Source organism: Geospiza fortis, unplaced genomic scaffold, assembly GCF_000277835.1.
Source record: "Geospiza fortis unplaced genomic scaffold, GeoFor_1.0 scaffold352, whole genome shotgun sequence".
Taxonomy (NCBI): domain Eukaryota; kingdom Metazoa; phylum Chordata; class Aves; order Passeriformes; family Thraupidae; genus Geospiza; species Geospiza fortis.
In genome coordinates this window covers 1-23,510 of record NW_005054645.1, presented here as the reverse complement: position 1 = coordinate 23,510, position 23,510 = coordinate 1, and the positions used below count along the sequence as shown (strand labels likewise).

The 23,510-nt window shown below is 45.4% G+C and overlaps 1 long non-coding RNA gene across 1 annotated transcript; it reads left to right on the top strand.

The window, feature by feature from the left end:
• The first annotated feature begins 3,244 nt into the window (after positions 1 to 3,244).
• LOC115948945 lies at positions 3,245 to 19,246 on the top strand. Its single transcript, XR_004082681.1, has 4 exons — positions 3,245 to 3,709; positions 12,938 to 13,024; positions 17,033 to 17,143; positions 18,946 to 19,246. It is a non-coding gene; the product is annotated as an uncharacterized LOC115948945 (long non-coding RNA).
• The last annotated feature ends 4,264 nt before the right edge of the window (positions 19,247 to 23,510 follow it).

Genomic DNA, 23,510 nt, shown 5'->3' with positions numbered 1-23,510 from the left:
GTGAAACATTTGAGTTCATTCTGCTAAGACACAGCCGTGGGCAGGCTTTATCCCACACTTACTCATCAGCCCAGCTCCCATTGTTCCAGGGGAGAGCTGAGGGAGACTGAGCTTGGTTAAACCAGTGTTTAACAGAAATCATGCAAATGAGTCTGTTATCTTGAATAAAACTGTGGAGTTTAGGTGAGTTTAGAGCCAGAGAGTTGTTCCCCAGTTATTTTATCCAGACACATCAAACCAAAACCAAGAACTGAATTGAAGGCTTGTCCCAAACACAGGCAACAATGCCATGCACTGCAAAGCCTCCTATTATCCTGTTCTCCTTGAACTGGATTGATTATCACCCAGGGAGCACCTTTCTGAATACCTGGGAAAGTCATTCCTCACTGTTCATTTGACCTGTGCACTGTCAGACATCTGCAGAAACTGGAATTAACAGCAGAAGAATGCACCAAGCTGCCAAGCCTGTTTATTCTCTTCCTCATATGCTGCTGGTGATTGAGGTACTTGACCTTGCAGTGGCTTGGAAAGCTGGTTTATGGGATTCTTTATGGAATGGTGTTGTTTCCTTAGCAGGCATTTATCATTTAGGTGATGTATTGGTGGCTGTGATGTGCAAGTTCAGGACACACAAGCACCTTTTGAAATTGTACTTTTCCAGTGCTCTGTGTTTGGTGTCTGCTAAAATGAAGCAGTATTTGAATCATTATAAAGCTTCCCTGGAAGGCAAGATGCCTTTAGGCTGTGCAGCAGAAAAAAACCACTCATCTAAATCTGTATTTCTCTGAATTACCTTAATTTGTGCAAAAGATAATTCAACTTTCCAAGCGGACAGGTGATCGTGTCAGTGCCTCCCAGGGTAGCATGTCTGAGTACAAGGTATGGCTGCTGCAATCCAGGCCTCCAGTGTGGCATGGGCACACCTTGCTCTGGAGCCTGAGCTGTTCCATGAGCTCATGGGGCTGGAGTTACAGGATCAAGCTCCCAGGGAAGGATTTGGGAGCTGCACCAACAAAGATATTTGGGGATGGCCACACCAGGCTGGATTCTATTGTAAATCAAAGGCGACTCCGATGAAGGAGAGAGAATGATGAGGAGGACCCCATGGATATCAGAAAGCTAATTAATTACTTATTATACTATATTATATACATTTCATCTAAACTGAATCTGCCAAGCAATCACTCTGCTCACACTGCCCAGAATCTCGTGGCTGTCACCCACAGTCCTGACACACACACCCACACACACACCCCTGGCCCTGACAGGACAAGGGAGCAAAGCACCATCACTGTGGGTAAACAATCTCCATGTTGTATTCTACTTTGGCACAACAAAGGCACAGCAAGTGATAAGAATTGTGTTCTCTTTCTCTGAGGTTCAGAGAATGTGAATCTCAGAAATCTTTGGGAAGAATTGTGCCTTGCTTTTCTCTGTGAAGAGAAATGTGGCAACAGGATTCCCTGGAGCTTGCTCTGCTGGGTGGGGCAGCACCACATGAAGTGGGTATTTATAGAGTTTTCTAAGAGGAATCCTGCTGGAGAACCTGTGGGTGCTGGATCCAAGCCCTACAGGTCAGTTTTGTGGGGGAATGGGGAATTTTGGGGTCTTTGCTTCCCTTCTGGTTTCTTATTGCATTCCACGGCACCAGGACATGCTGATGTGACTTGAGGGCTGCTCTGACAATTCTACAAATTATCATCAAATTTACTTTTGTAAACCAAAGTGCACCTCTGCTAGGCAGAACCATGGAATCAGGGAGTGGTTTGGGTTGGAAGGGACCTTAAAAATCACCCAGTGCCACCCCTGCCATGGCAGGGACACCTTCCACTGTCCCAGGCTGCTCCAAGCCTTGTCCAGCCTGGCCTTGGGCACTGCCAGGGATCCAGGGGCAGCCACAGCTGCTCTGGGCACCTGTGCCAGGGAACAATTCCTTCCCAATATCCCATCTATCCCTTCTCTCTGTCAGTCTGAAGCCATTCCCCGTTGTCCTGTTGCTCCAGGCCCTTTAAAACTGTTCATCTTCCTTGTTGGCTCCTTCAGGTACAGTGAGGCTGCAGTTAGGTCACACTAATTCATTTGCACATTGGTTTGGACCAAAGATCTCTTGCCTCCTCCATTTTTTATTTTTGTTTTTGAAGTTCTGCAGCTTCTTTGGCAGTTCCTGCTCCCCTTGAGCCCTGGGAGCTGTGTAGGTGCATCAGGAGGACTTGGCTGCCCCCTGTCCCTCTGGAAATGGGACACTGGCCATGGAGCTGATCACTTGACCATGGCAAATGAGCTGCCCTCATCAGTGTGTTCTGGTGTATATTTAACTTAGTAATGTGAGCAGATGGTCACTGCACTGATTCATGAGGGAAGGGAGGAAGCTTGGCTTGGGAACGTCAGGGCTGAGCGCTGAGCATCGGAGCTGGGCAGGGGGCAGGGGAGGAACAAAGCTGAACAAAGCTCACTTTTGTACTCTCGGGGTCTCTTGGTTTGGGTTTTGCTTTGGGTTTTAGTTTTGTTTTTTCTCTTTTACAAAGTACCACCGAATAAAACCAAGTAGAGGTGACTCATCAGGCCTGCAGAAATGATCATTTCCCTGGAGAGGAGGTTTGTAGAGCACAAGCAGGATGGTGCTGAAGTGTTTGCACCTCTGGTGGTGCTAAAAAGGGGGGAGACAGGGAGGCAGTCGCCTGTAGAGTTATGAAACTTCTCACTCTGCTGTTGCTATTAAAGATGACAGCTCTTCTGCAGGGAAAAGGTAACACTGGAGTAATAATTCTTCAGTTTTTGGTTGTTTTTTTTTTTTTTTGCAAAGAGCAACTTTGTTTAAATCTCTTCCCATTTAGTCAGATTTAACTAGATTTTCAAGCCAGAAGCTAATAGTATAAAATATTCAGCCGCTCTCCTCATTAGCCAGACTGGGAAGTTCACAAATCCCCAACCTGCAGCAGCTCTCAGGAACAGCTTGATTTGCTTCTTAATTCTGCAATTTTCACAGGAGAAATGCTGTATACAGAGGAATATCCTCTTGAGCAAGAGCCTAATCTCATGTTTAGGTTGCTGTTTCTCCTGGTTGCTGATTAGCTTTGCTGTCTTATCAGTTTATGTCATAGTATGTGACTATAAATTGACTTTGCAGTGAGGAGGGAATACGTTCGTCTTCACAGATGCTGCTGTTTCCATGGAGATAAAAGGACCAATGGCCTTTTCTTGGTTTGGACTGTACTACAGTGAGCAGGCAGAGATGGTGCATTCGAAAATGCAACATTTGGTGCTTTGATATTTCCGTCTAAATAGCAAATGAGAAAGCATATTGTTCCTCCTTGGTGATGAAGTTGAATAATAAATACAGCTTTGGGACTTTTTCTGCGCGCAGAAAGCGAGCCCACCAGGAATGTGAGGACAGCGTGGCTGGTTTGTGCTTGCTAAACCTCCTCTCTGGGAAAAACCTTTTGGCTTTGCAAAATATAACCCTGTAGAGCCTTTGGGTTTATCTGATGCAGTGTTTGATGCTGGTTACATCACCAGCTTACTTATCCGTGATGTTCCACCGGGGCTGAGCCTGAATGAGCGTGCAAAAGCTGTGAATGTGATTTTTTTTTTTTTTTTACTTTATTCTTTTTCCTTGAGAAAGAGCTTTTCTACCTCAGATTGCGTGAAAGAAAATATAAAATTCCAAGGCCACCCCGCCTTCAAGGATGGCTTGCAGAAGGTGTTATTTGTGAGTACCTTTTCCTTCTTCATCTGTCGTCACATCTCTGATTTCTGTGTTGAGGATTCCAGAAGTGGGAGTAGTGATCAGTTTATTGTTGGGTAGGTTTCTTTCCACGAACCATTTTTAGGGTGTTACCTTTTCTGGTAGATGAATGCTCTGTATATTAAATGTGCTCTGTATATTAAATGATGATGATGATGATTGTGAATGTGGGTGTTTAAAAATACAGTGTAATAAAGTGAGTAGTCTGTGTTTAGCAGGGGGAAAAAATGAGGAAACTCTTCACTTTGCATCCAAGCAGCAATGCAGGGTGCTAGGAATTCTGTCTGTGATGAGTCAAGGATCTCTCTTCCATTTTGTTGGAATGCTTTGTCATATTAAAGTGCAATCTGTCTTTTCAGTACAGAAATAAAATACAAACAGCAGAATGTGCAGTGCAGCCCTGAGCAGCGTCAGACCGAGGAGGCAAAGTTCCCTGTGGTTTTGTTGTTACCTTTATGCTGATCAAAACATAAAGATGAAATATTCATTGATTATTATTCCCTGGAGCAGTTTGTGGAGGGTTGAGGGCAGACACAGGAGCTGATTCTCCTGTGGGCTGAGGAGCCCCTGGTGGGAGCTGAGCCCATGGCTTGGGGCTCAGGACTCAGCCAGTCTGGAGGATGGTGCTGGTGCTGGGATGGATGGAACACACAGGTGGTTTGCTCCAAAATGGGCACAGACAGGCAGGGAGGGATGGGACACACAGGGTTTGCTCCAAAATGGGCACAGACCAGGCAGGGATGGATGGGACACACAGGGTTTGCTCCAAAATGGGCACAGACAGGCAGGAAGGGATGGGACACACAGGGTTTGTTCCAAAATGGGCACAAACAGGCTGGGATGAGCCCTTGGATTTGTCCTCACTCCCAGTCCAGGGGCTTGGAGTTGCTGTATCTCTGTTTGCAATTCTGAGCCCTGGTTCCACTCCCTTTAGGGTTAAATTTTGGGGTTCCAGAGCATCCTGCATGAAACACATGTAATTGTCATCCCCAGCCCTTTCCAGTTATTTTAACAGTGCCTCTGAGCAGCCTGTTTGAGTAAATCAGCTCCACATTCAGCAGCACCATCCACACACAGGCAGAGTAAATAAAACCATTCAAAACCAGACTCCTCAAATAGAGCAACAAAAGAATATTAGTATAAGTCTTAGAGTTTTGTTCAGCTTTTTGTGTTGTGCTGAAGGGGTGAATGGTAAAGTTGAAATGTTTTAAAATCAAAATAAATGTGGAGCCTTTTGTAGGAAGTTGAAATAAGTAAACTTGGAGAACAGGTTGCAGCCTTTCAGGTATGCATGGATCAGCCTGAAACATCCTGCTGTGTGTTTATCCATGGGAGAATAGTTCTTGTTGTGTTGGACTCCATTTTAATTTGGGTCCTGGGATTTGGGGATTCTGTAACTCTCAGCAGGGAATGGATTTCACAGAGTGCTCATCATGTGGGGTGAGGGATATTTAATCCCTGTATGTTGCTGTCTTTAACAGTGAGCTTGCAGTCGTGTTTACAGACCCATCTTGTGCAGGATTTTCCTGTTTTGCTGCTTACACCTTTGGTATCTGGTACCCACCTCAGCACGTTGCTGTAGAAAACAAGATGTGGGTTCTGCCTCCTACTATAATTCTGTGTTTTAACTCCTATGTAAGAGAGCTGATGCTGATGGTTGGAAAGGGGAAAATGTAAGCTGGGAATTTTTTTAAAGAACTTTTAAGAACATGTGTATATAAAAAATCTTTATGTTCTTTAAAACTGATGGGTTCTCAATACTGAAAATGTTTGTTAGACTGTTATACACCAGTCCTTCAATCCTGAGTAAGTTTTCAGATGAAACCTTACATATAACAACTCTGTCAGTGTTCTTGTAATATATATATATATACATGCCAAAGATCTTTGCCATTGAAAGTATCTTTTTTAAGATAAAAATATCTTTTTCATCTTTAAGTGTAGAAAGCCTGGTTGTTGCTGTTCTAAGAAAAGCTGAACAAGAGTGTCACACTACTTGGATTAGTGAAAGCAGTTTTTTCAGCTGCTGCACTGAATAGAACATATGTCACTGAAGCATTGTTTTAAGTAACCGGATTTGCCTTGCTGTAAATCTCTCATGCTGTATCTGGGTAATTTCATTCTTTGTACTTTGCTATTTTGCCTCTTTCATCAGCTGCAAATCCAATATGTCTAACTGGCACTGCTCAGCTTTGGGTTTGCTGTGTTATTGCTCTGTGAGATTATAAATGTGCCTGTGTTCTGTAATGGGAGTTGTAGCTTCTTGAGGATTTCTGGGACCTGATTTAATGATGTGGGACATACAGAAAAGAAGTGGTGAATATATCCACACTCTGATTTAATCTAAAAGATATTTTCCTTCTCTCATGTCTCTTTGCTCTTAATTCCTGGGTTTGGACTGTGTGGGGTTTTTCCTACAGATTTGACAGCTCCCAGTAAGCACAACTGACACAAGTGCATCTTATGAGTCCTGTGAATTATTCCACATCACCCTGCACCATAGATGGGGTTCTAGTTAAGACTTAAAAGGATTTTTTTCTAATTACAAACATCTACATATTAATAGTCTTAATTAAATTCACCCTAGTTCCAGCTAACCCAGGATTGGAGCAAACTGTGCAGGGATGCAGAAGGATCCCTCCTGCCTGTTTGTGTAGGCTGGTACTGCATTTTCATGAAACCTAAAAAAGTTTATAATAATTATTCCTAATTCTCTGTAATGCTAATAAGTGTTGTGTTCTAGGATGGGACAAAATAATGGCTGTTCCTTGTTTAGTATGCTGGGCCTGTGGTGGTTCCATTCTCCCAGGAGATGATAATTATTTACAGGCCCTTTGGTGAAGGAGAGGTCAGTGAGAGTGTGCCTGATGATTCCATTGAAAAATCCAGCTGTGGGCACTTGAGTTGGGAATACACAAAGGGAAGCATTATTCCAAACAAGAACGCCCAGTCTGCAGTTCTGCTGCGCCGTGTACAAATCCTGCTATTAAATCATTTTGATGACAACCAGATTTGATGAATTCTGGAACAAAATTCAGTGGTCTGTACTCTGGACTGTGTGTGCTGCTCGTTTGGAACTGCAGCTTTTATTGAGCATCCTTGTAGCTGGTGAAAACATCTTTCATTGCTGTGAAGAGGAAATGGAATTCTCGAGTGCTGTCAGCCAGGTTCTGACTATTGCATGGCAGGGGAGGCAGCAATGGGAGGAGGGAGATGCCAGCAGAGCAGCTTTGCAGCATATGGCTGTGCTGCTTGTGATGTGTGGGTGAGGTTTTTGACTCCCAAACTCCTGCAGAGTAATTACACTGGTGTTTACCTGCCAGGAGCTGTCCCGCTGCCTCCCTGGGATGTGGTGTCCAAGGAGCTGTGCCCAAAGAGCCACCTTGGGCTCCTTGAGAGTCAATCAAAGATTTGCTCCAAGAGCAATCCCTGGGCACGTTCCCATCGTGCCCAGGCAAAGAAGGGAGGAGTTGTGCTCCTCCTGCAGTGTGTGCTGGTCTCTGCTGTGAACTGGAATGTTTTTGTGGATGCAACCATAAAAGCAATGGCAGCATTTAATGTTGTGGGGCTGCCATCCAAAAGAGTGCCTGCCAGGAAATTAATTAATAATAACAACACTGGAAAAAACCATAATATTGTCTGTGTGCCACCACAGCCTCTCTGAGATGTGCTTGGCTGCAGAGTGCTGGACATACAGTGGGGTGAAATGAATAGGAAGGAAGAGAAGGTTTCACAGTGCTGCTTCAAAAACCAAAATCATACTGCCCTGTGTATTTTGGGTAAGAAACAGTAGGAATTTGTCCTTGGAAATGGGAATGTGTCTTGTGCTTTATCACCTTGAAGTGGCCACAGCCACAACTGCAGTCATACCTGGGCTGGGACAATGGGAGCTGCCCTGAAAAGCTTCCTGCTGCTTTCTCTGCTTTGCAAAAGGCTGTCCTGTGGCCTGGGTCAGGGTTTTCATTCTGGAAGCCCTTCTAGCAGGTTAATAAACTTGCTAATTAGCAAGCCTTTAGCTGGAGTTGATGTGATTCTGTATTATTATGACTTTTACTGTTCATCACCTCTTTGGGTATCCTTTGATTATATTTCAAATGTTGTTCCTCATGAAAGTAATGGTTGGATTTATTAAACAAGGACAGGACAGACTTTATTAGTTTCTTTCTACAGTTTTTTCTAATCTCAGCTGTTGCCATAACTCTGGATCGACTTGAGAAAGAAAATTTCAACTTGTAAAATAATGTTATTCTTCAACAGGATAAAACACTGCGAAATGCAAATATTCCAATCAAACAAACCATTCTTGGCTACCTCAGCTGACATGGAGGGAATGGGCTGAAGTAGGGGATGGATTTGTCTGCCCCTGCTGCTGTTCCCAAGCCGAGTTCAGAAGGATGGGTGCACACAGCTATCCAGGACAGCAGCCTGTGCTGGGGTTATTTTTTCCACATTCTCATTGCAACGTGCACTTTATGGGAAAATGTGCCAGAAGAAAGGGAAGAATCCTGGCAGATGGAGGGGAACAGATTGTCGTTCCAGACCAGAGGAGGAATGGTGAATGGAGTCAGGGCTCTGGGAGAGGGCAGCAGCAAAGGGCAGGGAGGTACTGAGCAGCTCCTCTCATCAGCCACATCATTAACTCCAGACAGGCTCCTTCCAGCTCTGCTCCTGCTCCCATTCCCCTCAGTCTCAGGGTTTGGAAGCTCTGGTAGGAAGAAGCTCTCAGACCATCAGTGATGGTTTAATAATTCTGCTGAAAATTCCACAGCAGCAGAATGAGCAGGGGTGGGTGGATGTCCTGTGCCACCACGGTGTCCTGGGCAGGGAGAGGGGACAAGCTGCCCCCAGGCTCCCAAATCTGCCAGGAGCATCTGCTGGCTCTGAGCACATAGTGGGAGCACAGGATAACCTGTTAGAGCAAAAGCAATTCCAGGTTAATGGCCTTGTGTTCTGCTCTGCCAGGTTGTTTAAAAACCAACACTGAGAAAATTGTCTGCTGAGTTTGGGAGGCTTGTTGGGGATCGCAAGAGAAAATGAAAGAAAAAATAAAAATAGTTCTGGCTTTATGTGATGACCAGTAGTTGATTTCTTTTTATTTGTACATCTGAGCAAGGCTCTAAAACCAGAAGATTAAGAAGAATTGTCATTTCTATTTGCTGATGGAAGGAGAGTGCTGTTAAAATGAGTGGATTCTAATGGCAAACATGGTGGGGTTTACAGAGGGGTGGGAGGCACAGCCCCAGCTGCCTGGGGGCTGTGTGCTCTGTCAGGAGCTGGGCTCCTCCTGCTCTGTGGGGGAATGGGATGTCCAGGTTTGGGTCAGACTTGGCTCTGGTTTTACTGACAGACTCATCTGCTCTGTCAGGAGCCTCATGCAGGGATTCACAGGGGTTGCTCTCCCAAGGAGAGAGCTGGAAGGAGCTTGGCCTGGAAGTGGGAAATGGCCAAACTTCCATGTGCACTGGGATGATGCAGCAATGGGCCAGAAACTGAAATTTCCAGCAGCAGTATTTGTCAGCTGTCATTTGTCTGGTGTTGGTGCTGAAGTACCTGTGCTCTCTTTGTAATCCTAAATCATCCTTTGAAGAACAGCAGCCACAGATGTGGAAACTCAGCTTCACAGGGCTGAGAATCTGTGAGACTGTGAACAGGAGCAGTGATTAATTCTCCTCCAAATGATTGAAATGGATTTCTTCTGATGTCTTTAGGTGTTAAAAATTAGTAAATGAATTCTAGCTTGAATGCAAACTTGTGTTGAAGGCTGATTGCAACATATAGCTATGAAGTTTAAAAAATAATTAAAACTCCAGCCAAACCAAACAAACAAAAAAAGGGATTGGAACTGTAAACATTCTCTGGTATATTACAGAGGGGTAGATGATTGCAAGTGCTGTTTTGGCAGGTGACTGAAGGCACAAAATGCCACATGTGAATCTTAAATTGCATGGCAGATTTACCCCATTGCTTTGGGTAGAATGAGCATTAGTCAGGGGCTGGAAAGCCTGAGCCTCATCATTGTCAGGCTGCCATGAGTCAGTGAGATCTGGAGGAGCCCAAACACAGTTAAGCTATTCTGAATTTCCAAGTTCAGAGCAGAGCCCAGACCTCGTGCTGGGCCGAGGATCCTGCCTGAGGATCCAGCCTGCTCTGTTGGACAGCAGGGACCTGGTGGCCCTCAGGCCCAGCCTGCAGCTGAGCCCTGTCCCCGGTGTCACCCCCTCCCCTGTGGCAGTGTCAGACCTCCCTGGGCAGGTCCAGCTGCTCCCAGGCCGGGGCTGCTGCGTTCCTGCTGCTCCTGAACTCGGGGCAGGCGAGCTCCTGAGCCCAGGGCTGTGCCACAGGCATGTACAAACCACAGCCAGAGCGTGGGGAGAGCTTCTCTTTGGGACAATTCACTCGTGGGCAATTTGATATGGGATCTGTGAGTTTTTGATGATGTGGTTTATTTTTCTTATCTTCTACATAGGCAGGAAGGCTGAGTTCAGCTCACATCGTTAGAGCACGGTTCAGAAGGTCACAAAACCCTTAGTGACAAGACCTTTTAAGGAATTATTGACTAAGAAAACACTGCTAACAAAGATATTTATGTTTTTAACCCAGTCCTTAAATATTTCACCTTACAGACCCATACTACAATATAAACTTTCTTAACCAATCATGTTATGACACTCAACCCTACAGTACTGCATTCTAAGCTCCTTATTTACCTCTGTAACAACATTCTTTTTTCTATATCTTAAACTCTAAAACTCTAAACTTTCCTTTACTTGACATATCTCTACTTCAAACTATAAATCCACATTCTCACTTCTAACACCTAAGTTTAAAAACCTTTTCCAAGGTCTCAAATGAAACCCTGTGTTTAATTCTAAACTTCAGTTTACAACCCCAAAATTCTATGAGTTCCTTACATTTCAGATTCTGTGGTATTTTCAGGGTCCCCAGACAGAGGAGGAATGATGAATCTGACTCCATGTTCTTAGAAGGCTAATTTATTGTGATATGATACATGATTATGATATGATATTATGTTATATTATATAGAAGAATGCTATACTAAACTATACTAAAGAACAGAGAAAGGATACAGACAGAAGGCTTAACAAGATAATAATGAAAACTCGTGGCTCCTTCCAGAGTCCCAACACAGCCTGACCCTGATTGGTCATTAAGTAAAAACAATTCACATGAAACCGATGAAACGAGCACCTGTTGGATAAACAATCTCCAGACCACATTCCAAAGCAGCAAAACACAGAAGAAGCCATTGAGATAATATTGTTTTCCTTTTTCTCTGAGGCTTCTCAGCTCCCCAGGAGAAGAATCCTGGGCAAGGAGGATTTTTCAGAAAATATCATGGTGACAACATTCCACCACCTTCTTTACTGTTCAGGTTCTTTTGGAACCCAGGAATGTTGGAGCAAGACATATTCAGGGAGCCTTGAGGGCAGAATGGTTTTGGAAGAGCCAGAGCAAGCTCTGTTCAAAAAGCTTTGTTGAGCAGAGCTGAATCCAGAGAGATTCTTTCATATTCTTTCATATTTCACTGCTTAATTCTCTGAAGAAAGAGACATCTGTGTGGAAAAAGAACAGTGGTGGGAATGGAATCTGGAACACTCTCCTACTGATTTCCTGCATTTCCTTCTTTTGCTTTTGCTGGAAAAACCAGGTATGCCAAGGCAGGAGCAGGTTCCTCATGAGAGCAGTTCCCCTGCCCAGTGTGAGACTCGTGTCCCAGGACTGAGGGGAGCAGCTCATGTGGAACAATGTGTGCTTTTCCTGACAGAAAATCCAGCTTTGGCTGCTTGGGTAGAACCCATCAATGCTTTCAGCGTTGTTCTCCATCTTTGGTTTGAATTTTTTGTTTTCCCAAGGGGTTTGAAGGTGCCCCCATGGGTACCTGAGCCCTGTGAGGTGTTAGAGGGCACATCCCACGCTGGGGAGGTGCCTTATGTCTGGGTTGAGCTGCATCTCCAAAAGCTCCAGTGCTTTGCAGGAGTTACCACCTTTGGACAGAAAATCCAGCTGATCCTGGCCAGGCAGTTGCTGACACAGTGTTGGCAGCAGGAATCAGAACAGGCTGACCTTGTCTTTTTTCCTAAGGATTAGTAACTTACTCCTTCCTGAACAAAGCCTGACTTCTTTTTGCTTAACCACTTTCTTTGATCTCGTAAGAAAGTGACCTCCCAGGATTCACTTTAAGCCTCAGGGATGCAGAAGAATCAAAATCAATCTTCTGAGACTTCTATCAAAACACCAAGAGAAAGATGGGGGTTAAAAAGTGCATTTGTGTACACGAGCACACACACACCCCCTCTGTTAGCTGTCAGGCTGGATGCTCACAAGTTAGAGGAGGATTTTCAATTTAACAGCTCCCTTGTCCACTCTAAGAGCTAGGAGATATTGATTATTTTTTTATGATTTCCTAGAAAAATGCTGTGTCCTGAGAAATTTGATTAGGTGGATTTATCATGGAGGACTTGCTGTGCTGAGCCTTGTTTAATGTTTCCTGGCACAAACACCAGGAATGCAGGGACGTGTGCTGTGTGGTGCTTAAAGATTTCCCAAGCTTTCCTCCAGAGGTGGAAACCCCTTGTCTGGTTTTGTTTTAGTGAAACCATACCAATCTAATGATCTGGGGTGCAGAATATCTCTGTGCTGTAAAGGATTTTTTTGACTTGGGTTCTTTCACATTTTCAAGTGGTTTATTTTGCAATATGTTTGTCATTGCTGGGCTTGAAGAGAGCTTTGTGTCCATGTCCATTGCATTGTCCCTCCTCATTCAGAGCACTGTGCATTAATTCCATGGCCAGAGAACAGCCTGACTGGTGCAGAGTAAGGTGCAAGCCTAAAGCTTCATTTCCACAGGGATTTTAACCCTCAGTGTTTCAGCTTTGCCTTCCTCCTGCCTGGCAAGGCAAACCCCAGGCCTTAAATTGGCATTTGATCTTAATCCTGCAACAAACCTTGGATTGACTCTTCATGCAGCAGCTCCTCCCCATCATTGTGGTGTGTGCATTTAACCCTGGCACTGTTCCCTGTGTCCCCTGGCATCCAGATCTCACAGCTGTGCCTCAAATTTCAGCCCCTGTTCTCCTGAGTTTCCAATTCTCCTGTCAGCACCTGCCTTCCCCTCAAGAGCCCCTTTCTCAACACTGCTGGTTTGACTTTGTGTTTTTCCTTGTGTCGTAGGTCTTTAAATACTCTGCACCAGTTTTGCTGTCCAGCTCCATTGTACCATTCCCAGCTAGCTGTCCCTGCCACACACTCAGAGTACAGGTAAGAGTAGACATGCTCCACCCTCTGCTGCTCTTTGAGGGACATCTGGTGCTGCCATTTGACACGAGACAAGCAAGAGTTGCCTTAGTTTTAAAAGGAAAAAAAAATGGAATAAATATCCAATATTTTTGAGGTCTTGTAGGGTAGCTGTGGATAGAACCATCACTGCAGTGAGTCCTTCTCTCAGGCACTCTGGAATTACTCTGTAAAATGAGTGTCATGTGCTTTAAGGGGCACATGCCCCTGGGCTTGCAAAGGTAGGGAGGTGCAGGCTGAGCTCTCCCGTGACAAATACACTGAAATATTTATATAATTTATGGAGGATATTGATGTTCTCCTTAGCAACTCTTTTTTTTTTCACCCCTGCCAGTAGCTGAGGAATTCATCCATGTGCTTAACTCCCTGAAGGTTAAAGGCATGGACCTGCCCAGGGCTCAGCACTGCTTTGGATTTGAGTGAAATAAAGGGGTTTTCAACACATTCAGGCCCTGAATACATCAAAAATACACATTTTCCAGCTCATATTGCTTCTTTTTACATAGATGCCTTTACTATCTGTGTGTTCTCTTTGATCCAATGCAGAGAGCAGCAATTACTTCCCATAGTACAGTTTATTGTCAATGCCAGTGTTTATTGTAACATCTTAGAGAGACGTCAGAGGGCAGCTAATCTCAGTCATTGGAAATGTGAAAACTGTTAAAAAACTGTGCATGCCATGGAAAATATTGTCTTGAATTTTTACTTCTGCTATTAGCAATCGACTTAGTGATAATTGCCAGCTCATGAATAATATTAATATCAAAATATTGGAAGCCTGGTGCAGAAAAATCAAAATCACTTTGCACGGGTAATAAGGAAAGACAAAAGCAAACAATGAATCCTAAATCTGTAAATGCATAAACATATTTCTGGTTTGAATATTTCATCCCCTAGTTACCTCTATCCATGCATGCTTGGATTCACCCTGTTGGTTTGTGTTGCAGCATCTGTTTGTGTGTTTGGTTTTTTTCTCCCATCAGAGCCCTTCATTTATTTGGTGGTAGTGAGTCCATAGTTGAGTTGTAAGACGGCTCAAATTCCTTTGGTGAGGAACAGGGCCTGAAAACTCTTAGATTCCCTGCTTGTTTTTTAGTGAGGCTTTTAGTTTTCCTGTGTCCTTAGGTAATAGTGCTTTAATTTTAAGGATCTTCCTGTTGGGATGTTGATGGGAAAACCAGCTGTTCCTTGACTGTCTCAGTGTCTTGCTCCACATAGAGTGTTATTTTTATCAGTGATATTTCTTCTGGAATTAAAGCTTAGAGCAGCTTAACTTTGTGCTTGAAAACTCTGAATTTCTTCAGGGTTTTTTTGTGTGGTGAGGACAGGAGCTCCCTGCTCTGGGGGTGTAGAGCCTGTGCAGTTTCAGGGTGCTGTGGGACCTCCAGCTGATGGCTCATCCCTGGCCCTGTTTGCTCTCAGGGAAATTTGGGCTCAGGGGGGACCTTGTGGCTCTGCAGAGCTCCCTGCCAGGAGGGGACATGCAGGGGAAATGGGCTCTGCTCCAGGGAACAGGGACAGGAGGAGAGGGAACAGCCCCAGGCTGGGCCAGGGGAGGCTCTGGGTGGAAATCAGGGCAAATTCTTCACTCAGAGGTGTCCAACCCTGGCACAGGGTGCCCAGAGCAGCTGTGGCTGCCCCTGGGTCCCTGGCAGTGCCCAAGGCCAGGCTGGACAGGGCTGGGAGGACAGTGGAAGATGTCCCTGCCCATGGCTTTGAGTCCTTCAAACCCAGGCCAGACTGGGGCTCTGTGAACGGGGGGAATGTGGAAAAGCTGCAGCCAGCCTCTCCCAGGGACAAGAGGCAACCAAAACAAACTGCAGTAAGGAAAATTCCAATTAGATACAAGGTAGGGAGAGAGGGAATTTCACCATGAGCTTGGCCAAACGTTGGAGCAGAGGCCAGCAGAGGATGTGGGGTCTCTGTCCCCAGCCACGCTCAGGTCAGTGGGACACCCCTGGCTGTACCTGCTCTGAGCAGGGACTGCACTGTCCACACCTCCACCAAATTATCCTTCACCCACAGCACTCTGTTCTTGGGAAGGATTAAAAGAGCTGCAAACCACAATATTTTAGTCTATAGAATTTAATTCCAAATGACACTGCAATGTTTATGCTGTCCCTGCTGTGCAGGAGCCAGGCTGTTACCATCATCCTCGTGGCAGGAATTGGTTTGGTTTGCCCATAATTTCAATTTCTGAAGTTGTTATATCCAAAGTGCCATCCCCACAACTGTGATCTCTGAGTCAAGTGCAGATGATGCACCTGGTTTTGTGCAGGACCTGCACATGGGGATCCCTTTGCTGTGAATGAAAATGAGCTACTAGAGCTCTAACGGGATTGGGTTTTCATTTCTACATACACATGATGGCATTAAATTTAGCTTTTAGTCTTCCCATTTATCAATTTATAAATAGAAATCATTAGAAACAAAACTAACAGACGTGGATGCTTTGGTCTGGCTGCAGTTTTGAGGCTTTATTTAGAAAATACACTGAGGGATTAATTTTGTAGCCCAGAATTAAAAATTAAATTTGCTCTGAAAGAAGCAATTAATGAATGCACTACAGTGAAATCTGGAGCATCTCTCATTTGCTGTTAGCTAATTGCTGGATGTTTTATTCACTCCAGCAGTTTTATTTCTGGTCGAGACGATCTTTGGCATCTGTTTTAATGGTTAATAGGGAAATAATGCATTTTTAATAACTGCAGCTATTGCAGTAATCCCTCACTCATTTTACAATGCTCAAAAGAGACAGAAATAACACAAGTTATCTTGCATTCTCCTATTGCAAGGGAAGTCTTGGGTAGCCTGAGCTTGTTGTGTCCTTCCAGCTAGATGCTTGTCTGGGCTCCAGTTAGCCCATATGCCTCCTCTGCTTGCTCTTTTTGGGTTATTTCTGTTTGGGAATTAAAAAATAGACCAGCAATGGCTGTAGCTTGCCTTCTCTGACTCCCTTCCCCTTCCTGCCTCCCGAGTAGAGCCTTGAAAACAGCAGCCTCTGGTTGGAAGCTGCAGGTTCCAGGAGCTGCTCTGGGTTTGTCAGAGATCACTGGAATGCAGATTTTATATCTGGTGTGAAGAGCAAAGCAAAGGAAGTGTGGGACACCCAGAAAATAGAAATCCAGGTAGTCCTGTCCTTGAGCTGCTGAGCCTCTGGTTTGATGCAGCAGCATCATCATCGGAGAGGCCTCACAGCTGGAGCTGAGCTGAGCAAAGCCCAGAGCTGAAATGGCATCTGCAGGAAGGGAATTTCATCAGCTCTGTGTCCTGCCTCAGGAAGTTGGTTCCCAGCATTTTCTAAACAGGCTTTCTATGGCTTTAAACTGACAGGGAGTAGGTTTAGAGTAGATATGGGCAGGAGATTCCTCCCTGGCAGGGTGGGCAGGCCCTGGCACAGGTGCCCAGAGCAGCTGGGGCTGCCCCTGGATCCCTGGCAGTGCCCAAGGCCAGGCTGGACAGGGCTTGGAGCACCTGGGACAGTGGGAGGGGTCCCTGCCGTGGCAGGGGTGGCACTGGGTGGGATTTGAGGTGCCTTCCCACCCAATCCAGTCTGAGGTTCTGTGACACATCTTTAGACAAACTTCAGTCAGACCCTCAGCCCATCAGTGCAGGAACCTCACACACAGCAAAACTGCATGTACAGAAGTGCCCCTGCTGGGGTTATCCAGCCCTGGTCCTGTCTGCCTTCCCTGTGTGGGTATGGAACAGGCTGATGTGTGCAAACTGCAACTGTGGACACATCTGCTTACCACTAATGTCTGAGCGTCTTTCCATCTGATGTGTTTTTTCATAACTGTGACTTCCTCGCTCTGATTTGCATCAAATGTTGGCTGTCACTCATTCCTGTCTCCATCCACCCTACCTTCCATCCTTCTAATCTCAAATTAGATGCCCTTGTCATGTCCAAAGACCATTTTTTAAATCGTGAAGCTAGAGATTTTTCTTTTCTTTTCTTTTTTTTTTCCCCAGTGAGACCTGTGAAAACAAAATGATAATGCAAAGGATGTTATAGTACCAAAGAAATCCCATCATTTTCTTGCAGTCTCTGCCTGCTTAATGTTTAATCAGCACCTCTGGGAGGTAAAACCATCATTCTGAAAATACTGTACTTGTGTGAAATTTTAATGTGGAATCTTTGTTTCACCAGGTAATGTTGGCTTACATGCAACAAACCACTGTGTGGACGATGATAGAAGGATTGGTTGTGTTATTTCTTTCTGTCTGAGCCCCTGGGAGGCTTTGGAGCTGTTTTGCCACCATAACTGGTTAACACAGAGCCTCCCCTGCAACAGTGCTGAGCTTTCAGATGCTTCCATCATGTATTGGAGTGGTTTGGTTTTCCTCAACTCTTCCCAAGAGCACAGTGGGAATTTTTGCACACTAGCACAGCCAGGGAAAACTGGGAAATAGCTTATACCCCTGAAACAAAAACCATCTCTTTATAGATAAATGTACTTTGCAACTCTCCGTTTATTTTTTCCCACTGCTGGGCACTGTTCTCTTCCGTGAGACACAAAGCAAATACTTCTTGTGTTCTCCCTACAAACACCTCCAGAGACATCCCACAGCATGCAGCAGAGCCCCTGGCCCTGTGGGTGCTGCCAGTCAGTGCTCAGTCCCAGGTAAGGACATATCTGAAGGAGCTGCACTTCAGAATTCTTTTAGTACTGATATGGCATTTCATATATAATTGCATATATAATATGCATTGACATTTTCTACCAAAAAAATGTTGAATAGGGATCTAATTTCTAGCTGCAGTTGCCTAGCTGAATACCTCAGCATGTTTAAGCTCTCTCTAGAATATGCAGAGATGTAAAAGCTTGGTGGTATTTGAATTTTCAAACTGAGCAAAGGAGTGAGAGCAGCATGGCCCAGACCAGCAGCACGTGGCCCAGAGAGGCAGGATGCAGATGGACAGAGCAAACCAGATCCAAACTGTGACCAAATCCTGCCCCAAGTCAGTGTGAGGTTCAGCTGATTACATAAGGCATCTGTGCTCACACCCTATGGCAAAGGAAAGCTGGCATAATTAGAGTAATACTTGTAATTTTCCACTTGATGCCTACGTGATGCAGGGAGTGCAAATGGTGGATTATGCTCCTGAGCACAGTTGGGAGAACTGGCAGAACAGCCTGAAATTTGGTTTGGGATTTTCTTGTTTTCCTTCCTTCATTGTGTTCCTTTCCATCCTCCTCCTTTAGCCTGTTCTTTACTTTAAAGGCAGTGGCCCCTCGTGGTTGTGTCACTGGTTCAGACGTGGCTGGAGCCTCCTGCTAGGCCAGCATCTCCTTCCCTGCCATAAAGCACTTCCAGCATTACAGATGTGGGTATTCCAAAGTGCTCCTGCCTCGTGGTGGCACCATTCATGATGCTGGCAACTCCTCCTGGAGACAGAGCTCTCCCTTGCCCCTGGGGCATGGAGAGCAGACCTGGTCATCACCAGGATTTCTGTGTGAGCCTCCCTCCAAGGGGGGATGCATCTGTTCTGCATTTGCAGCAGGATGTGGGCAGTGGAAATACCTGTGGGAAGTTCTGAGCATATTAAAAATAAAGGGGCCGTGGCCACATTGGGCTGGGTATGTAAATGACAGCCTAATGTAATTTTTCTAATGGGAAAAACAGAAGTGGCCCTTTCAAGGCAGTGTTTTCTCAGAGTTTCAGTCATCAGCGTTGGCCTTGGCTCCTTGGGCTGTTCTTCCCTTTGTGGAGAGTCCTGTCTCTGAGATGGAAATGGATTAACTGGGTGGTGCTTACAAACAACTCACAGTATTTGTGGATATGAAAACAAAAGCAAACAGATTTCAAGCTGAATTTTCCTAATGCTGCTCCCTGTGATTCTCTTCCTCTGTCTCTTTTCTTTCTTGCCCCCTCCCTGGCAGGGAGGATAGTGTCCTGCACCAGTTCTGCTGCCCACCCTCGGGCTCTAGCAGCCCCTCCTCGAGATGACAGCGCAGCTGGGCTCTGCTGCAGCCCCTGCTCCTCTGCCCAGCTCCTCTGCTCCCTCTCTGTGGGCATGGACTGGCACTGCCCTGGGACCCCGTGCTGCCAGTCTGAGCCATGCCTCCTCTGCAGCTCCCCACAGCTCTCTCCTCCTGCCCAGTGCTGAGGACACACGCCAGCTGGGAACAGATCCCTCCAGTGCACACTTTCTTTTGAGCTCAAATAAACGGTACCACAAGCCCTGAGGTGTAGTGTGAGTTTTGTTGCTGTGTGGTGTGGAGGGCACAGCCCAAGGGGTTTTTTTCTCTGCCAGATGTGGGGTGGGAGGGCAGCTGTCGTGAGATGTCTGTTGGGCCGGTTTGAGTTTGTTTCAAGGTCAGGCAAACACCAGCATGGGATGTTTTATGGATGTTACTGCTGGAGATGAACCCTTCTGCCTTTCCTTGGTGCTGGTTCAGAGGAGCCAGCACATTTCTGTCGTGGCAGCACATCTCTCTCCATGCCTGCTTCCATCCTAAGCTGCTTTGAGCTCTGTCTTCTCCTTTCCTTGGCCTCTGTGCAAGGCTTGGATCAACCAAAGGTCACTGCTCACGTGCTTCTGTTGCCTCATCAATGAAAACATTTCTCTCAAAGCTGTGGTTCAGTTGTCACTGAAGGAATGAACTTGCAGCTGCAGAAATGAGATTGTGTCCATGGGTATCCAAGTCCCCACTGCTCACAGGGCTCTTGCTTGGTTGCACCTTTCCAGACACATCCTGTGGCTCGAAAATAACCAATTTCTGCTGGTTGGGTTTTCCAGCTTAACCAGTGCAAGCAGATACAGCAGGGACCAGAATTTCTCTGCAGTGGCATTTACTACCCTGAAAATAGTGGGGAAGAAGGACTGGGAGAGGGGGAAAAGTTATTAAATCTGTAGTTGCTATCATGAGGTAAAACATTGCTCCCCACAGTCTGGGGCTGGTGTAAAGGCACAGGTGGCTTGATGCAGGGGAAAAGCAGGAATTTATTTGTGCTTGTGTGTGGCTTTGAGGATGGGATAAAAGGAGAATCGCCAGGATCAAGGAGGGAAGAACTGTGAAGGCAGCTTGAGGCTCTCTCTCATCATTACAATGTGCTTTTTTCTCCCCAAAGGAATCTCCAAAAAACCAGAATACAGGCTATTTGCTCTTCTGTGAGGTTCAATCCAGTGTCTCTATCCTTGCTGTGAAATGTTCCCTTGTGCTTCTCTTGTGACTATGCAGTGTCCAGGCCTGGGCAGGGATTTGCTGGCACAAGAATAATCTGCCTTCATGATTTTGCAAGTTTTTCTGCATCATTTCTGCTCACTGCTCACACTCTGTACCTGCTGCTGTTCTTTGGTATTGAATGTTCTCAGTTTCACACATTTCTTAATCACTTTTCATTACAATATAGAGTAATGAATATAGTACAATATACAATATACACTCATTCTTACTGTAAAATTTCAAAATAATGTATGCAAAAAATAGTGTAGTGGCTGACTGCAGTTTATTATATCCCTGGAATATTTCTCTGGAATTATATTCCCTGGAATACATTCCTCTGATGTTTACTGGGCAGGGCAAAACACTGAAATGTTTGAACACAGCTCAGCATTTGGGTCTTTTACTCTGTAATTAAGAGTTTCTCAGAGTTGCTTCCCAAAGATAGAAACAGTAGGAATTTCTGATATTTTGACTTGCTTATCTCCCTCCCAGATGTAAACAGTGATTACCACTCTCTCCTCAGTGAACTGAACTCTGGAGCTCTGTAATTATCCCCTTGCAGAGGGGAGGGTTTGTCCAATCTTTCAATGAGTACCTTTTATCTATTTGTGCAAAGGAAAACAAAGAAGCAAGACTGATTTAACCCTGCAAATTCAACCCCCAGCCTGAAGGGCCAGCGTGTGATTACCCTGGAAGTGGCTGCAGTTAATGATGAGGCTCAGGAGAAAATGAAGGCAAAGCCTGCCCAGCGTTATTGGCTGTCACAGGACACTGGCATGGGGTGTTTCTATCCAGCAGTTTTCCAATTAAAGGGAAATAGGCTCATTAGGGGTTGCTGGGATTTGGAACAGTTTGAGTTTGGAGCTGTAGTACCCCTGAATTGTGGCATTTTCTCTTCAGGAGCACACAGAGAGCTGACCTTCCCTGCTGCAGTGGAAGCCAGAAATGCAGGAGTAAACATTTCCCTCTTTGAATAAATCATGGGTGGCTGAATAAAACATGCTGTGCATCCCTGGGTTTAGCAGCAGAGGCTGGTAGGGGCTCTCTGAGCTAACCAGAGTTAGATGACCTAAAATGCTGCATCCTATTATAAAACAGGGAAAGGTACCAGCAGAAAAATTCCCCTTCCTGGGTGAATTGCACTGTTTTTGTGAAGAGTGAAGACTGTCTTATTGTGCATTTTGGGATGGAAGGCAAAGTAGAAATGGCATTTTTTCTTATTTTTTTCTTATTTTCTCCTTCCATGAACTCAGAGGGGTTCAAGAAATCTGCTGCTTCGAGGGAGTTCAGATGGGGAATTTCTCCTTTGGCATCTTTAGGCACTGGCACTGTTTAGGATCAGGTTGGTTGTTTTCTTCTGCAGTGTGGAGTTCCCCTGTGCAAACATATTCAGCTCTTGCATGGTTTGGCCTGAAATAGGTGGGTGAGACTCCAGCTTTGCACAGCAACCACTGCCTTGCTGTTATTTTCTGTGCTTGTATTATTTTCTGTCCTTGAGCAGCTGTGGGAAGTCCTTAACTCAGCTCAGAGCACAGTGTGGACACTCTGGCCTGGAGCAGGATGGATTTTTGTGCACCACTAGATGGAGCAAAAAAAAAAAAAGCCCAAACCAAACCAGTTCAACAGAGATAAATTAAGATATTCATCTCTCAAAGTAGATTTTAACTAGCTGAAGGAAAATGCTGTGTAATGCAGGAGAAGGAATTATCCCCTGTAAAATGCAGCAGGGTGTGGATCTCAGCACGGCTGCAGTCAAGGTTGTCAGATGCTCCCTCAGCCAAGCCAGCAGCTGTGCCCTGGAGCAGAGATTGCCACCACTCCAGGCAGCTCAGGACTCGTGGGGAGTTGGAATTATCAAGTAATTTATGGCCAAGGCAGCTCCTTCCTTGAGCAGTGCCCAGGGATGCAGTGAGTGGAATGGGATGGTCAGGGCTGGAATGAAGCAGCGCTGGGACAGCACATGAGGTCCCTGGGGAGAGGTGAGCACCTGGAATTCTCTGCCTGGAAAGGCTGAGCCCCTCTGGAACCCCCTGAACCACCGTTTTGCTAGAGGAACATTTCTATTCTGGAATATTCAGTTGCCAAATGGCCCATTTGACGTGCAGCACCAATTCCTTTTGCACCTGCAATACCGAAATGGAGTGGGGAGTTCTCAGAAAATCCCAACATCTGTGGGAGCCTTCTCTGCCTTTGTGTTGTGCCAGGATTGCGTGCAGGAGCTGCGAGAATTTTTTTTTTTTCTTTTTTTAAAATCTTTTTGCCAATAATTGACAATTTCCTGGCGTGGGGGCTAGAGGGAGCTCCAATGCAGCCTTCCCGAAGCTTTCCCGGTTAATCACTCCTGCCTGGCTTGGTCCGTGGAGCTGCAAAGGAGGGAGGAGGCCAGCTCGATGTACTTGTGCACTCTGTGAACACTGGAGATGGGATATCTGTGGATATCTATGGATATCTATGGATATCTATGGATATCTATGCCAGGATGCCCTACAGCCAATGTCATTTATTTGTTTTATAACCCTTACCATGAATGTTGTCTATACATTTTATAATTATTACCCTAAATAGGCTGTTTGGTTGTGCCATCCCCCCTTTGCGGAGTGCAGTGCAGGATGTGTTCCAGGGAAGGTTTGTGTTTAAAGCAGAGGAAAAGCCACAGGGGGTGTTTCACATCCCACTGGCACTGGTGGCTGTCTGGGGAGGGCTGTGACAACAGGACAGACACACAGCAACACCTCTCCTAGGCTAGTAGGTTTTCAAATAAAGAAATTGATTATTAAAAGGTATGAAACAAAATGTTTATATAGATTCTATTACTGCTAGATGAACATATCTGCTGAAAACAGCAGGTTTATTGTGCTACATCTACTGAAGTAATTTAAAATAGTTAATGGGATCACATCTGTATTTACAAGCTGTTTGGCATTCTGAGCCTTTCCCTTCATTTTTTGGGACATGGGTTAGTGTCATGGGGGTGTTCAGCTGAGATTTGGACTTAGGATCTTAAGAGGTCTTTTCCAGCCTCAATGATTCCATGGTTCAGGTGGGTTTCCCGTTTTCTTTTAACTCCCCAAACTGCAGCAGCTGCTCAAGGATGGGAGGGTCCTGTCCAGGAGGGGCTGGACTGAACAGCACTGGGGGTTTATCCCATTCCCTGGGTGTTTATCCCATTCCCTGAGTGTTTTATCCCATTCCCTTGGTATTTCATCCCATTCCCTCAGTGTTTTATCCCCTTCCCTGAATGTTTATCCCACTCCCTGGGTGTTTTATCCCATTCCCTG